The sequence below is a fragment of the Scyliorhinus canicula genome, unplaced genomic scaffold, assembly GCF_902713615.1.
Source record: "Scyliorhinus canicula unplaced genomic scaffold, sScyCan1.1, whole genome shotgun sequence".
In the NCBI taxonomy this organism is placed as follows: domain Eukaryota; kingdom Metazoa; phylum Chordata; class Chondrichthyes; order Carcharhiniformes; family Scyliorhinidae; genus Scyliorhinus; species Scyliorhinus canicula.
The window spans coordinates 949,398-964,425 of record NW_024055497.1 but is presented as its reverse complement, the minus strand read 5'-3'; the positions used below and the strand labels follow the sequence as shown (position 1 = coordinate 964,425).

The 15,028-nt window shown below is 46.0% G+C and overlaps 1 pseudogene; it reads left to right on the top strand.

The window, feature by feature from the left end:
• LOC119960281 overlaps positions 1-14,243 on the top strand; it is a 51,974-nt pseudogene extending 37,731 nt beyond the window's left edge.
• Positions 14,244-15,028: the final 785 nt, after the last annotated feature.

Genomic DNA, 15,028 nt, shown 5'->3' with positions numbered 1-15,028 from the left:
CACATCTAGTCCCTTTTGGATAAAATCAAACATAGTACTTATTCTCAATCTAGTTATCAGACTTCTTAAATTTTGTACCTGACACACTTATTTCCATAGTAAGATAGATACCGTGCTTCCTTCCCTCAGTTCTGAATAGCCCATAAAAGACTTGTTCTTCCCAATTTATCCCGACCATCATGTGGAACTTCCCAATTAGTCTTCCTGCTGCATGACCGGATTAGTTTGGACACAGGTTCAGGTGCTGATAAACATCCTGGTGTTTCCTCAGCCACCAGTACTAATTATGAGCATATGGGGACATGAAAGTGAAACACTCACCCAATTTGATCCCTAAACAAAAAATCTTTTTGTAAGACATCCAGATGTGACCCAAATCGAATTAGAGCCTCTTTGTGATAGAAAACCTCATCGTGTAGGATGGGTGAGTCCTTGCTGTGAGAGATAAGGGAAAGTCTATCACCTCTTTACCATTCTCACGCTAGGGTATGGGTCCTGACAAGTGTTTTAAATCAGGTTTATCTGGAGTCTGTCATACCGGTGCCAATGATTGTAATTTAGATGGATCCCATGGACCTTCCTCTAGAGCAGCATTCCTGGTGAGTCAGACTGCCTGGTTATTACCATCACCCTCTTCACCAACTCCTGCTACTGATGTACCTTCACCTCGCAAATAACAACTAGTTCTGGACAATTACTAGCAACATCCGAAATCATTCAGAGTTTGGACTGGTGTGTGAGTGGTTTCCTTTCTGCTGTGGAGAAGCTGTGTGTTTTTTGCTAGATAAATATGTTTTCACTGAGAGTGTTACAACTAATGGAGCTTTCAGAATTGTGGTTGATTCGGTCAACAGTTTCAAGGGCAAGAATAATGATGATGTCCTCAGATTGATAGGCTAAATGCTGTGATGGTGTGGAGTTTGCACATTCTCCCGTGTTTGCATGGGTTTCGCCCCCACAACCCAAAGATGTGCAGGGTAGGTAGTTTGGCCACGCTAAATTGTCCCTTAATTGAAAAAATGAATTGGGCATTCTAAAAGAAAACGGGCAAATCATTTTTTTCCACAGGGGTGAATGTGACTATGAACAATCCAATTGGAAAACAGCAGATACACATTGTTCTCACTCTGCCAGCAGGGCTGTGGGATTCAATGAAGAGATCTTCCAAAGAGCCAGTACAAGTCTAATGGGCCAAACGACTTCCATTCATGCAGTATCATTCTGTGAAACACTGAATATTCAGTATCAGGAATAGAGAGAGAGAGAGGGACCAGTGGCGGCGCGATTGAACCCAGCCAGAGTCAGTACCATGAGAGGAGGTAAGAGAGGAAACAGCACAGAAGCTTGAACACCTCTGCGTGGTCACACAAGAGAACACTGAGAAAACGGAACATAGCAGATCACCAATTCACAATTTGAGATTTTAAATTAATTAATCTCAAATCGTAACAAAGTTATTTGGTTGAGTGTTTCGGATTTGATTGGTAGGACTATTACCCTGCGGTTGTGAATATGCCCTATTCACTCCACAGGAGGCCAGTGAGCAGGCGCAGTGCTGTATCCGAAGCATGCGCAGTGCTGTATCCGGTGCATGCGCAGTCAGGGCTGTATCTGGAGCATGCGCATTGTCACTTTGTTCGGAGCCCTGCCAGTGCGGGAGCGCCTTTGTGGTGGGTTAGAGTCGGTGGGGCGGAGTGAGTAATGGAGCTGTGAGTCCGGGTGGAGAGGGAACGGAGGCTTCATAAACAACAGGTACAGGCCCCACGGCCGGAATCAGATCCTGCATTTCCCGAGTTTGCAGCTGCGGAGTTTCTATCCGGGAAAGGCCCAGTTCCAGCGGCGCCATCTCCGTTCCACAGGGAGCGGGGCGCATGCGCGGTCATTTTTGCGGAGCAGCAGATTCAGGGTCCCAGTGACCAGGAGAGAAAATGTTTGAGTAAATGAAAGGTGCGAAATACGGGCGCCCTCTTTATATGATATGGAGATGCCAGCGTTGGACGGGGTGAGCACAGTACGAAGTCTTACAACACCGGGTTAAAGTCCAACAGGTTTGTTTTGAATGGCTAGCTTTCGGAGCACAGCTCCTTCCTCGGGTGAATGAGGAGAAATTTCTTCCCTCAGAGGGTGGTTAGTTTTTGCAATTCTCTTCCCCAGAGAACAGTGGAGACTGCATCATTAAATATATTCGGAGCAGTGGGTGGAAAGTTACAGCATTTGGGGAATGAGATAGGAAAGCATGTTTCACAGTGTCAATTGTCTGTTCTGAATTTGTGAGCTGTACTGACAGTGATGACATTTCTAATCTCCTTTAATAGAATATTAAAAGCAAGATCTGACGGCGTCATTCGGCCATTTTACGATCAGTGTAACTGGAAAAGCACCGAGACACGGACACCAGCACCATGAGGAAACCATGGAAATGTGGAGATTGTGGGAAGGGATTCACTTTCCCATCTGAGCTGGAAACTCATCGACGTACTCACACTGGGGAGAGACCATTCACCTGCTCTCATTGTGGGAAGGGATTTACTAATTCGTCTGACTTGTTGAGACATCATCGAGTTCACTCTGGGAAGAGCCCATTCACCTGCTCCATGTGTGGCAAAGGATTCAGAGATTAATCCAGCCTGCTAACACATCAGCGAGTTCATACCGGGGAGAAGCCATTTACCTGCTCAGTGTGTGGGAAGGGATTTACTAATTCATCCAACCAGCTGAGACATCAGCGAGTTCACACTGGGGAGAGACCATCCACCTGCTCCGAATGTGGGAAAGGATTCAGAGATTCATCCTGCCTAATGGCACATCAGCAAATTCACACTGGGGTGAGACCATTCACCTGCTTACTGTGTGGGAAGGGATTCACTAATTCATCCAACCTGCTGATACACCAGAGAGTTCACACTGGGGAGAGACCATTCTCCTGCTCTGTCTGTGGGAAGGGATTTACTATTTTATCCAACCTGTTGACACACCAGCGAGTTCACACTGGGGAAAGACCATTCACCTGCTCCGTGTGTGGCAAGGGATTTACCAATTCATCTAACTTGCTGACACACCAGCGAGTTCACACTGATGAGAAGCCGTTTATCTGCTCCGTGTGTGGGATAGGATTCAGAAATGCATCCCATCTGCGGAGGCACCAGCGAGTTCACAAGTAATTAGAGGGGTTGGATTCTGCTGTTAATTACATTCAGGACTGAACCATGTTCATTCTGACATTTGGTGAACAGGGAAGGTCAGAGGGTTTCCCTCTGGACTGGTCGGTCTTCCAATTTTCACTCCAGTGGACTGATTCTCTTTGAGCAAGAGCACATTTCCACTGCAATGATCTGCAAATGCAGATATAGTACATTAATTTTATCCTGTTTAGTAAATAGTCTTTCGCCTACCGCAAAAGGTGACCTGTCTTGTCTTTCATCCGTCCTCATTCCAAGTGTTGGCCGCTGTCTAGACAATCTTTCTCACTGATTTCTCCACTGCTCTCACTGCCTGTCCCATCGAGAGGCCAGTCCACATTCTGATACTATCCACCCAGGCCACCTTGGGCCTTCCTTGTACACAGTGTCCAGGTGCCTGGCATTACCTCTTTGTCCAAACACTCCCTTCCTATTCACAACACATGTCCAAAATACGTGAGCTTCCTTGATATCACTGCCTCAAACAGGTTCCTCTGAACACCAGCTTTCTCCAGCTCCCACTCATTCATCCACTTTGCCGTCCATGACAGACAGAATACCCGTCTGAGTCCTTTCAATTCAAACACTTTTATTGGAGCCTCGTCCGGCTTCTTGATGCTGCAGCTTTCACAGCCGCACATTGTCACCGGCCACACAAGGGCTTCCAGAAGATGAATGTTCATTGTAACCCAGATGCTGCGACTGCTCCACACTCTTTAAGTGAGATCACAACACCATGACCCTTCAGTCTGGCCTGAACGTATTTGGTAGACTCTGGGGAGTGGGAAGTCAATTCAGTTCCAAAAACAAGTAGCAGGATAGCGAGTAAAGAAATAGTCCGGAACCGAAGTTCAGGAAGTGCAGCCAATGGCAAAATGCCAATAAGTATAAGGGTGGGACGGTGGCACAGTGGTTAGCACTGCTGTCTCATGGCGCCGGGGACCCGGGTTCGATCCCGGCCGCGGGTCACTGTCCGTGTGGAGTTTGCACATTCTCCTTGTATCTGCGTGGGCCTCACTCGACCAATCCCAAAAGATATGCAGGGTACGTGGATTGGCCATGTTAAATTGCCCCTTAATTGGAAAAATAATTGTGTACTCTAAATATTTAAAAAATTACTACCGTGAGTATGCTGGTTAAACCAAAAGAGGTAAATAATAAACAAGTGAATAAAGCAACAGTGCTGAGGGGCATGTTGGGGGTCTCGCCGAAGTAAGAGTTCGACAAACTAATGCACGGAGTGTAAGGAATAAACTAGATGAGCTGCAGGTGCAAATTCAAATTAAAGATTATGATGCAGTAAGTATTACAGAGACATGGCTGCAGGATGGTCGGGACTGGGAACTAAATAAAGCTGATTATAAAGTTTCCAGGAGGGTCGGGGAAATGGCAGACATGTTGAACAATTAGTTTGTCTCAGTGTTTACAGTTGAAAAGGAGGATATTTTTCTGGAAGTCCCATAAAAATGACTAGTCGGTAAAGAACAGGGATTTCATACAATTAACGTAAGTATAGCATCAGTAACTGGGCAATTAATGGCACTAAAGCGTGACAAATCCCCAGGACCTGACAGGTTCCATCCGAGGGTGTTAAAGGAAGTAGGGGAGCACATTGAAGATACCCGAACTATAATCTTCCAGAGATCCCTCGATTCACGAATAGTCCCTCTGGATTGGAAAATTGCACATGTCACTCCACTTTTAAGAAAGGTGAAAGGGGTAAACCAGGGAATTACAGACGGTTTAGCCGAACATCTGTGGTGGGGAAATTGCTGGAGTCTATAATCAGGAATGGGTAGCTGGGGGCAGCACGGTGGCCTAGTTGTTAGCACAGCCGCCTCACAGCGCTGAGGTCCCAGGTTCGATCCCGGCTCTGGGTCACTGTCTGTGTGGAGTGTGCACATTCTCCCCGTGTCTGCGTGGGTTGTGCCCCCACAACCCAAAAATGTGCAGAGTAGGTGGATTGGCCACACTAAATTGCCCCTTAATTAGAAAAATTGGGTAATCTAAATTTATTTTTTAAAAAAGGAATGGGTAGCTGAACAGCTCAAAAAACTTTGGTCAATTAATCAGGGGACCCAGCATGGATTCATGAAGGGAAAGTCATGCCTGCACATGAACACTCAGTTTGGGTTCCATCAAGGTAAATTGGCTCCTGACCTCATTACAGCCTTGATTCAAACACGACAAAAGAGCTGAATGCCGGAGTTGAGATGCGAGTGACTGCCCTTGACAGCAAGGAGCCTGAGCAGAACTGGAGTGAATGGGAATCGGGGGAATACTCGCCGCTGGTTGGGGTCATACCCGGTACAACGGAAGATGATTATGGTGGTTGGAGGTCAATCATCTCCGCTCCAGGGCATCACTACAGGAGTTCCTCAGGGTAGTGTCCTTGGCCCAACCATCTTCAGCTGCTTCATCAATTAACTTCCTTCCATCATAAGGTCAAAAGTTGGTACGCTCGTAGATGACTGCAAAATGTTCATCACCATTTGTGACTTCTCAGAAAATGAAGCAATCCATGTTCAAATGCAGCAAGAACTGGGCAATATCGAGGCTTGCGGTGACAAGTGGCAAGTTACATTCACACCACACCATCTCCTACAAGAGAGGATCTATCCATCACCCCTTGATATTCAATGGCATTACCATCACTGAATCCTCCAAAATCAACATCATGGGGGTTACGTTTGATCAGAAACTGAACTGGACTAGCCATATTAATAATGTGGCTACCAGAGCAGGTCAAAGGCTAGGAATCCTACGGGAATTCACTCGCCTCCTGCTATCCCCCTCTCCTCCACGCCCCTTAAAGCCTGTCCACCATCTACAAGGCACAAGTCAAGAATATAATGGAATATTCTCCACCTGCCTGGATTAGTGCAGCTCTAACAACACTAAAGAACCTCAACACCATCCAGGACAAAGGAGCCCGCTTGACTGCTCCCCCTTCCACCAACATTCAACCCCTCCATCACCGACGAACAGTGGCAGCCGTGTGTACCATCTACAAGATGCACTGCAATAACTCGCTAAGGTTCCTTCGGCAGCACCTTCCAAACCCACAACACTACCATCCAGAAGGACAAGAGCAGCAGATACCTGGGATCCCACCACCTGGAGGTTCCCTTCCAAGTCACTTGCCATCCCGACTTGGAAATATAAAGACGTTCCTTCACAGTCGCTAGGCCAAAATCCTGGAACTCCTCTCTAACAACACTGTGGGTGTACCTACACCTCAGTTACTGCAGCAGTTCAAGAAGGCAGCTCACCACCGCCTTCTGAAAGGCAACTAGGGATGTACAATAAATGCTGGCCTAACCAGCAACACCCACATCCCGTAAATTAATTTTATAAAATCTTATTGAATTTTTTGAAGATGTGACGAAGGTAGTGGACAGTAGAATGTTTATGGATTTTATTTATATGAACTTCCAGAAGACATTTGACAAAGTTCCACATAAGAGACTTAACTAAAGTGGAAGGCCCGGGGTAGTGTCTTGGTTGGGTGACCTGTACGACTTCCTGTGATTAGAGAAGAGAAGATAAAGTATGAGTTAAGCGGCTCTTCAGGGGGGTTAGAGGAAAGCTGAGGAATGTTTGTGACCGTGTTTGAGGGGCTGTTCGTTGCGGGGGAGGGGTGGGGGCGGGGGGGGGGGGGGGGTTGAAAAAGCAGAAAAATCTGTACAGACTGCACAGTTGATTGTTGGGAAGTACATTTAAGAGGTGTTTGTTTGCTGTAACCTGTTTTGATACATGTTTGTAATAAAATACATTTAAAATAAAATAAAGTGGAAGGCCATGAAGTTGAGGGAAAATTATTGACATGGTTAGGAAATTGTTTAGCTGACAGGCGAACAAGAGTGGGGATAATTGGTAAGTATTCTAATTGGTAGGATGTGACTAGTGGTGGTTACAGGGATCTGTGTTGGGGCCTCAATTATTCACACTATTCATTAATAACTTCAATGATGGCATAGAAAGACATGAACCAAATTTGCTGATGGTACAATGTTAGGTGACATTGTAGGCAGTCCAGATGATTGCATAAAATTGCAAGGAGATAATGACAGACTTGGTGAATGAGCAAAAGTGTGGCAGATTGAATTTAATGTCAGCAAGTTTCAGGTTACCCATTTTGGACCGAAAAGGATGGAGCAGAGTACTATCTAAATGGATAGAGATTACATAGAGTTTGTGTCCAAATAGACTTGGGGTTAAGGTGCACAGATCCTTAAAATGCCATGAACAAGTGCAGAAAATGATCAAAAAGGCTAATCGAATGCTAGCCTTTATATCTTGAGGATTGGAGTACAAAGACACAGAACTTATGATGCAACTATACAAAACCCTGTTTAGACCCCACTTGGAATACTGTGAGCAGTTCTGGACACCACTCCTTAGGAAGGATATATTAGCGTTGAAGGGAGAGCAACATAGGTTTACATTAATGATACCTGGACTACAGAGGTTAAGTTACACGAGAGATTACACAAATTATGCATATTTTTCATGAATTTAGAAAGTTAAGGGGTGATCTGATCAAAGTATTCAAGATATTAACAGGGAAAGACAGAGTAGATAAAAATAAACTAACTATCGCACGGCAGTTCGAAAACTAGGGGGCAGAGTCCAGAAATTCGGGCTAGACAGTTCAGGAGAGGTGTTTGGAAACACCTCTTCACTCAAAGGTTCATGGTAGCACAGTGGGTAGTATTGTTGCTTCACAGCTCCAGGGTCTCGGGTTCGATTCCCTGGCTTGGGTCACTGTCTGTGTGGAGTCTGCACATTCTCCCTGTGTACGCATGGGTTTCCTCCAAGTGCTCCGGTTTCCTCCCACAAGTCCCAAAAGACGTGTTGTTAGGTTATTTGGACATTCTGAATTCTCCCTCAGTGTGCCCGAACAGGCACCGGAATGTGATGACTAGGGGTTTTTCACAGTAACTTCACTGTAGTGTTAATGTGACAATAAAGATTATTAAATTAAATTAGTTTGGTAAATGTTTGGAACTCCCTCCCACAAACAGCAGTTGCGGCTAGAACAGTTATTAATTTTAAATCTGAGATAGATTTTTGTTAAGCAAAGATATTCAGGGATATTAACAAAGGGCAGGTGTATGGAATTAGGCCACAGATCAACCATGATCTCATTAAATGGTGGCACAGGCTTGAGGGGCTGAATGGCCTACTCCTGTTCTTATGACTTTTAAAAGATCTAGAACAGACATCGTGGGCCAAATAATTTCCATCTGTACTGTATCATTCTACAAAACAGTGAATATTCAGTATCATAGACAGGGATCACTGACTGTGATTGGAGCTAGCCAGAGTCAGCACCATCAGTGGAGGAGAGAGAGAGGGAAACGCATAAAAGCCGGAAAACCTCTGCTTGCACGCAATGGAGAACGTTCAGAAATCATAGAATTTAAATCGTAGAATTTACAGTTCAGATGGAGACCATTCATCCCAGGAAGTCTGCACCGGCCGTTGGAAAGAGCACTCTACTTAAGCTCACACCTCCACCCTATCCCCGTAACACCACCTAACCTTTTGAAATGAAATGAAAATCGCTTATTGTCACAACTAGGCTTCAAATGAAGTTACTGTGAAAAGCTTCTCATTGCCACATTCCGGCGCCTGTTCGGGAGGCTGGTATGGGAATTGAACCGTGCTGCTGGCCTGCTTTAAAAGCCAGCGATTTAACCTTGTGCTAAACCAGCCCCGTCTCGGCACTAAGGGGAAATTTAGCCCCATATGGAACATAGCAGATCACCAATTCACAATCTGAGATTTTTATATTAATTTATCTCAATTGGTAACAAAGTTATTTTCGAGCTGTCAATGGTACGGCTATTACCCAACATTCCTGGCGGCTGTGAATGTGTCCTATTCACTCGACAGGAGCCGGTGCGCAGGCGCAGTGCTGTACTCGGAGCATGCGCAGTGTCACTTTTCTGGGAGCCCTGCCAGTGCGGGAACGGTTTATTTTTCTGCAAGTGTGAGTCGGGGCGGAGAGAGGAATGGAGCCGGGTACCGCGGGTGGAGAGGGAGCGGTGGTTTCATCAATACCAGGTGCAGGCCCCAAGGCCGGAATAAGATCTTGCAGGTCGCGCGTTTGCAGCTGTGGAGCTTTTATCCGGGATCAGGCCCAGTTCCGCGGCCGCCATCTTCTTTCAGCGGGGAGCAGAGCGCATGCGCGGACATCCTGCTGACAATGGAGAGAATCAGAATCCCGGCAGAAGGAGCCATTCGGCCCGTCCAGTCTGCACCCACCCTGGGAAAGAACAACTTGCCCACGCCCCCACCCTATACCCATAACTCACTTAATCATTTCGGCAGCACGGTAGCCTGGTGGTTAGCATAAATGCTTCACAGCTCCAGGTTCCCAGGTTCGATTCCCGGCTGGGTCACTGTCTGTGCGGAGTCTGCACGTCTTCCCCGTGTGTGCGTGGGTTTCCTCCGGGTGCTCCGGTTTCCTCCCACAGTCCAAAGATGTGCGGGTTAGGTGGATTGGCCATGCTAAATTGCCCGTAGTGTCCTAAAAAGTAAGGTTGGGGGGGGGGGGGGGGTTGTTGGGTTACGGGTATAGGGTGGATACGTGGGTTTGAGTAGGGTGATCATTGCTCGGCACAACATCGAGGGCCGAAGGGCCTGTTCTGTGCTGTACTGTTCTATGTTCTATGACACTAAGAGGAAATTTAGCATGGCCAACCCAGTTAAACTGCATTTCTTTGGTCTGGCAGAGCTTCAGGGTTCCAGTGACCAGGAGAGAAATGTTTGTCTCATTGAGAAAGGTACAGGTTAAAGGCCGCTATCTTTAGAGGAGGGAGGTTCTGTCGGGCACATGTGCAGCCATCCCAATAACAGAAGGATAAGATCAGAATTTGAAGCAGAAAGAGGCCACTTGGACAATCAAGGCTGCTCTGCCATTCAGTAAACTCGTGTCTCGTTTGATCATAGTCTTAACTCCATTTTCCCCTGGCCCCATCCTCCCTAACATTTTGTCTGCCTTGTAGGTAAAAATGGTGCATAACACAACCTTTAATATACTCAATGGCACAGCCTCCTCTGCTCACTGGGGGAGAGAATTCCACCGGCTACTGGTCCTCTGAAAGAAGCAATTGCTCCTCATCAAACTGTCCCTGCAATTCTTGATTCACTATTGAGAGGAAACATCTTTTCAGGACTTACCCTGCCAACTTCCCTCAGAATCTTATATATGCTTCAGTAAGATAACGTCTCATTTAACTAAATGGCAATGAGTATATGTAACCTGCCCAACCTTTCCTCATAAAACAAATCCCTTCATGTGAGGAATCAACTCAGCGAATCTTTCCCAACCTGCTTCCAATGTAAGCAGATCCCAGTTCACGTAATCCAGTGCTAGGAAACAGGAGGAGGGAATGTTATGAATTTATATACTGGATTGACTGGATTTTGGAAACTTGTTTTACAGGGGTTTAGAAGAGGAGGATTTTCACATAGCAATCTGAAGTCAGAAAAAAATGTTTCTCTCTTAATTTCTAACCACAACTGACAATTGTAATCTCTTTTTATAGTCAGGAGCTTTGAAGACTGCGATTTCCTCTGATTCCAGTGCTTCTGATAGCTCTCCAGCTGCAGGCTCCAGCAGGAGATTTTAAATTTGAAAATGGTGAAATTGTTCTAGAGGTGAGTATTGTTGAACATTCATAATTTAGAGTTTTTAGTGTTGTGCTTTGTTATCTGTGCTCAGGTTCCAGGGCTCTGGGGCAGGTTTGGCTCCTTAACTGTGGATCTGAATCCATGTTCACCCATTGCTCTGTTTCAGCTCTGCCCTCACTGAACACCTCTCTGCCATTGTTTAACTTCTTTTTCCTCTAATAGTGGGTTTATTTTAACTATGTTTGGTATTTTACTGTTATCTGGGTGGATATTGCTTGTGAGAGTTGGTCTCTGGCCTCCTGGAGAGTTCCTTTTTCCACAGAATCATTGAAATATTACAGTACAGGTGAAGGCCATTCAGCCCATCATGCCTATGCTCTTTGCAAGAACTAATCAGCCTCTCCCGCTCTCCTGCTCTTTCCTCATATCCCTGCAGGTTTTTTTCTTTCCAGGGTCTTGGACAATTCCCTTTGTTTTGTTGTTTCAGTCTGGCTGGAGTGGAGATGGAGGAGAAGCTTCTGGGTTTAACCCTGAGGACTTTGTACCCCAGTTTGGAGCAATGATTTCAGATTTGAAATTGTCAAGGGAGTAGATTCCAAGGGAGATTGGGTTATAAACTGACATTTAGGAACACGTTTTCCTGGAGGTGATTTTGATCTGTTTTATATGTACATATTTTGTCAGATTTATTCTTGGGATTTGGGTGTCACCAACAAGACAGCAGCAAATATTGCCAATCCCCAGTTATCTGTGGAGAAGATGATGTTTTGCCTTCTTCAACCACCGCAGTCCGTGTTGTGAAAGGACTCAAACAATGTTGTTAGATAAGGAGTTACAGGATTTACACCCAGCCATGATGCAGCAATGCCATCATCTCTCTTCACCCATAGTGGGCAAACTCTTTTTTTTTCCAGAAAACATTTTATTGCAGCATTTAAAATTTTCACAATTTAACACATTAACATTTCTTAAACAGTCGCGTGGGCCGACACATGTGTGTGTGTATATATACATATAAAAAAGAAAAAAGAATCCAAAGAAAAAACACAACGTCCCCAACTGCCCACGCGTGTCCAAACTCTTGTACAGCCCCTGACCGGGTGGCAGGTTCCCTTCTCTGAAGGACATCATTGAGCCAGTTGGGTTTTTATGACAATCCAGCAGTTTTCATGGTCACTTTTTCCCAGTGCCAGCCCCACAAATGACCAGAATCATTCGGCTCAATTTCACCACCTGCCTTTGTGTTCTTGTGGATTCGCTCTCACTCCCTTTTTTCTGTTTTAAATCAATTTCACAGGGTATTACAAGGGGACAGTTTGCAGTCTGGTTAGGGGCTGGTTTAGCACAACGGGCTAAAGAGCTGGCTTGTAAAGCAGAATAAGGCCAGTAGTGCGAGTTCAATTCCTGTACCAGCCTCCCCGAACGCGACTAGGGGCTTTTCACAGTAACTTCATTTGAAGCCTACTTGTGACAATAAGCGATTTTCATTTCATTTCAGGAAACTGAAACCAACATCACATCAGGATCAGGCGGAGTTGCCTATTTTATTATAACCTGAATGTGATCGGATTTTAAATATGGAAGAAAAAAGCACCGTTCACAGTGAAGAGAAACCGTACAAGTGTTCTGTGTGTGGGCGAGGCTTCAACCAGTCATCAAGCCTCTCAAGACACAAGCGCAGTCACAACAGGGAGAAGTTGTGGAAATGTCGAGACTGTGGGAAAGGATTCACTCATTCATCTGCGCTACAGAATCACCAGCGAGTTCATACTGGGGAGAGACCATTCATTTGTTCCGAGTGTGGGAAGGGATTCACTCGGTCAGCCACCTTGCTGAATCATCGGCGAGTTCACACTGGGGAGAGGTCGTTCACCTGCTCCGAGTGTGGGAAGGGATTCACTCAGTCATCCCACCTGCTAACACACCAGCGAGTTCACACTGGGGAAAAGCCGTTCACCTGCTCCAATTGTGGGAACAAATTCACTCAGTCATCCCACCTGCTGATACACCAGAGAGTACACACTGGGGAAAAGCCGTTCACCTGCTCTGAGTGTGGGAAAGGATTCGCTCGGTCATCCCACCTGCTGAGACACCGGCGGGTTCACAGTGGAGAGAGACCATTCACCTGCTCCGAGTGTGGGAAGGCATTCACTCAGTCCGGCAGCCTGCATTTACACAAACTCACTCACACTGGGGAGAGACCTTTCACCTGCTCAGAGTGTGGGAAGGGATTCACTCGATCATCCGACCTGCTGATACACCAGCGGGTTCACAGTGGCGAGAGACCTTTTAAATGCGCAGACTGCGGGAAGTGCTATAAAAGTTCTGGACAATTGATGTCCCATCAACGTGTTCACACTGACGAGAGACCGTTCAGGTGCTCTCACTGTGGCACTGGGTTTAGACGATCAACATACCTGACTGTACATCAACAAACTCACACTGGAGAGAGACCGTTCACCTGCCCCGTATGTGGGAAGAGATTCAATGATTTATCCACTCTTCTGAAACACAAGCGCGTGCACACTGGGGAGAGGCCATTCACCTGCTCTGAGTGTGGGAAGGGATTCACTCAGTCAGCCAACCTGCTCACACACCAGCAAATTCACACTGGAGAGAGGCCATTCACCTGCTCCGACTGTGGGAAAGGATTCATTGAGTTATCCAATCTGCTGAGACACCAATGTGTTCACAAGTAACTACTGTGATTTGATTTTGCTCTTCCCCCGACGGACTGGTTCCTGATCTTGTCCGTTCTTATCACTCCACACATCCATCTCAGCATCTGAATCTCATTCTTCTCCAGTTGTTGTTCCTCTCTTCTTGATGTAGTCCAAGTTCCTGCACGATATAACAAGGCCAGTCTCACAGTTGTCTTATTGATTCTTCCTTTTCAGTTTCAATGACAATTTTCTGTCACATAACATTCCGTCGCACTTCTTCCAATTGCTCCAACCAGAGCTCATCTGATTCTTCATTTCCAAACTTCCATCTTCTCTCACATACTTGAAGCTACTCACTTTCTCCAAATCTTCACCCATAATCTTTACACCTTCACTCTGATCCCCTTCCCTAATCCCAGTGTCAGCTACACCTTCACTCTGATCCCCTTCCCTAATCCCAGTGACAGCTACACCTTCACTCTGATCCCCTTCCCTAATCCCAATGTCAGCCCATAAATTGGATCATTGGTTCACTGATGACTTTGAGGGGGTGCATGGTGACACAGTGGTTAGCACTGCTGCATCACAGCGCCAGACCCAGCATGACTCCGGCCTTGGATAAATGTCTGTGCATTTCTCCCTGTGTCGACGTGGGTTTCCTCCGGGTGATCTGGTTCCCTCCCAACAGTCAAAACATGTGCAGGTTAGGTGGATTGGCCATGATCGATGCGTGGGGTTATGGGGATAGGGTGGGAGAGTGGGCCTCAGTAGAGTACTCTTTCGGAGGGTCCTTGCAGACTCGATGGGCCGAATGGCTTCCTGCACTGTAGGGATTCTATGATTCTAAGTCTGTCATCCTTACCTGGTCCATACAGACATGAAACGTTATATAACGTTAGATCTGTTAGACGTTAGATATGTCAGGAATAAAAGAATGACTAAGGTAAGAGTAGGGCCAGTCAAGGACAGTAGTGGGAAGTTGTACGCGGAGTCCGAGGAGATAGAAGAGGTGTTAAATGAGTATTTTTCATCTGTATTCACACAGGAAAAAGACAAAGTTGTCGAGGAGGAGAATACTGAGATACAGGTTACTAGACTAGAAGGGCTTGAGGTTCATAAGGAGGAGGTGTTAGCGATTCTGGAAAGTGTGAAAATAGATAAGTCCCCAGGGCCGGATGGGATTTATCCTAGGATTCTCTGGGAAGCTAGGGAGGAGATTGCTGAGCCTTTGATCTTTAAGTCATCTTTGTCTACAGGAATAGTGCCAGAAGACTGGAGGATAGCAAATATTGTCCCCTTGTTCAAGAAGGGGAGTAGAGATAACCTCGGTAACTATAGACCAGTTGAGCCTTACTTCTGGTGTGGGAAAAGTCTTGGAAAGGTTTATAAGAGATAGGATGCATAATCATCTGGAAAGGAATAATTTGATTAGAGATAGTCAACATGGTTTTGTGAAGGGTAGATCGTGCCTCACAAACGTCATTGAGTTCTTCGAGAAGGTGACCAAACAGGTGGATGAGGGTAAAGCAGTTGATGTGGTGT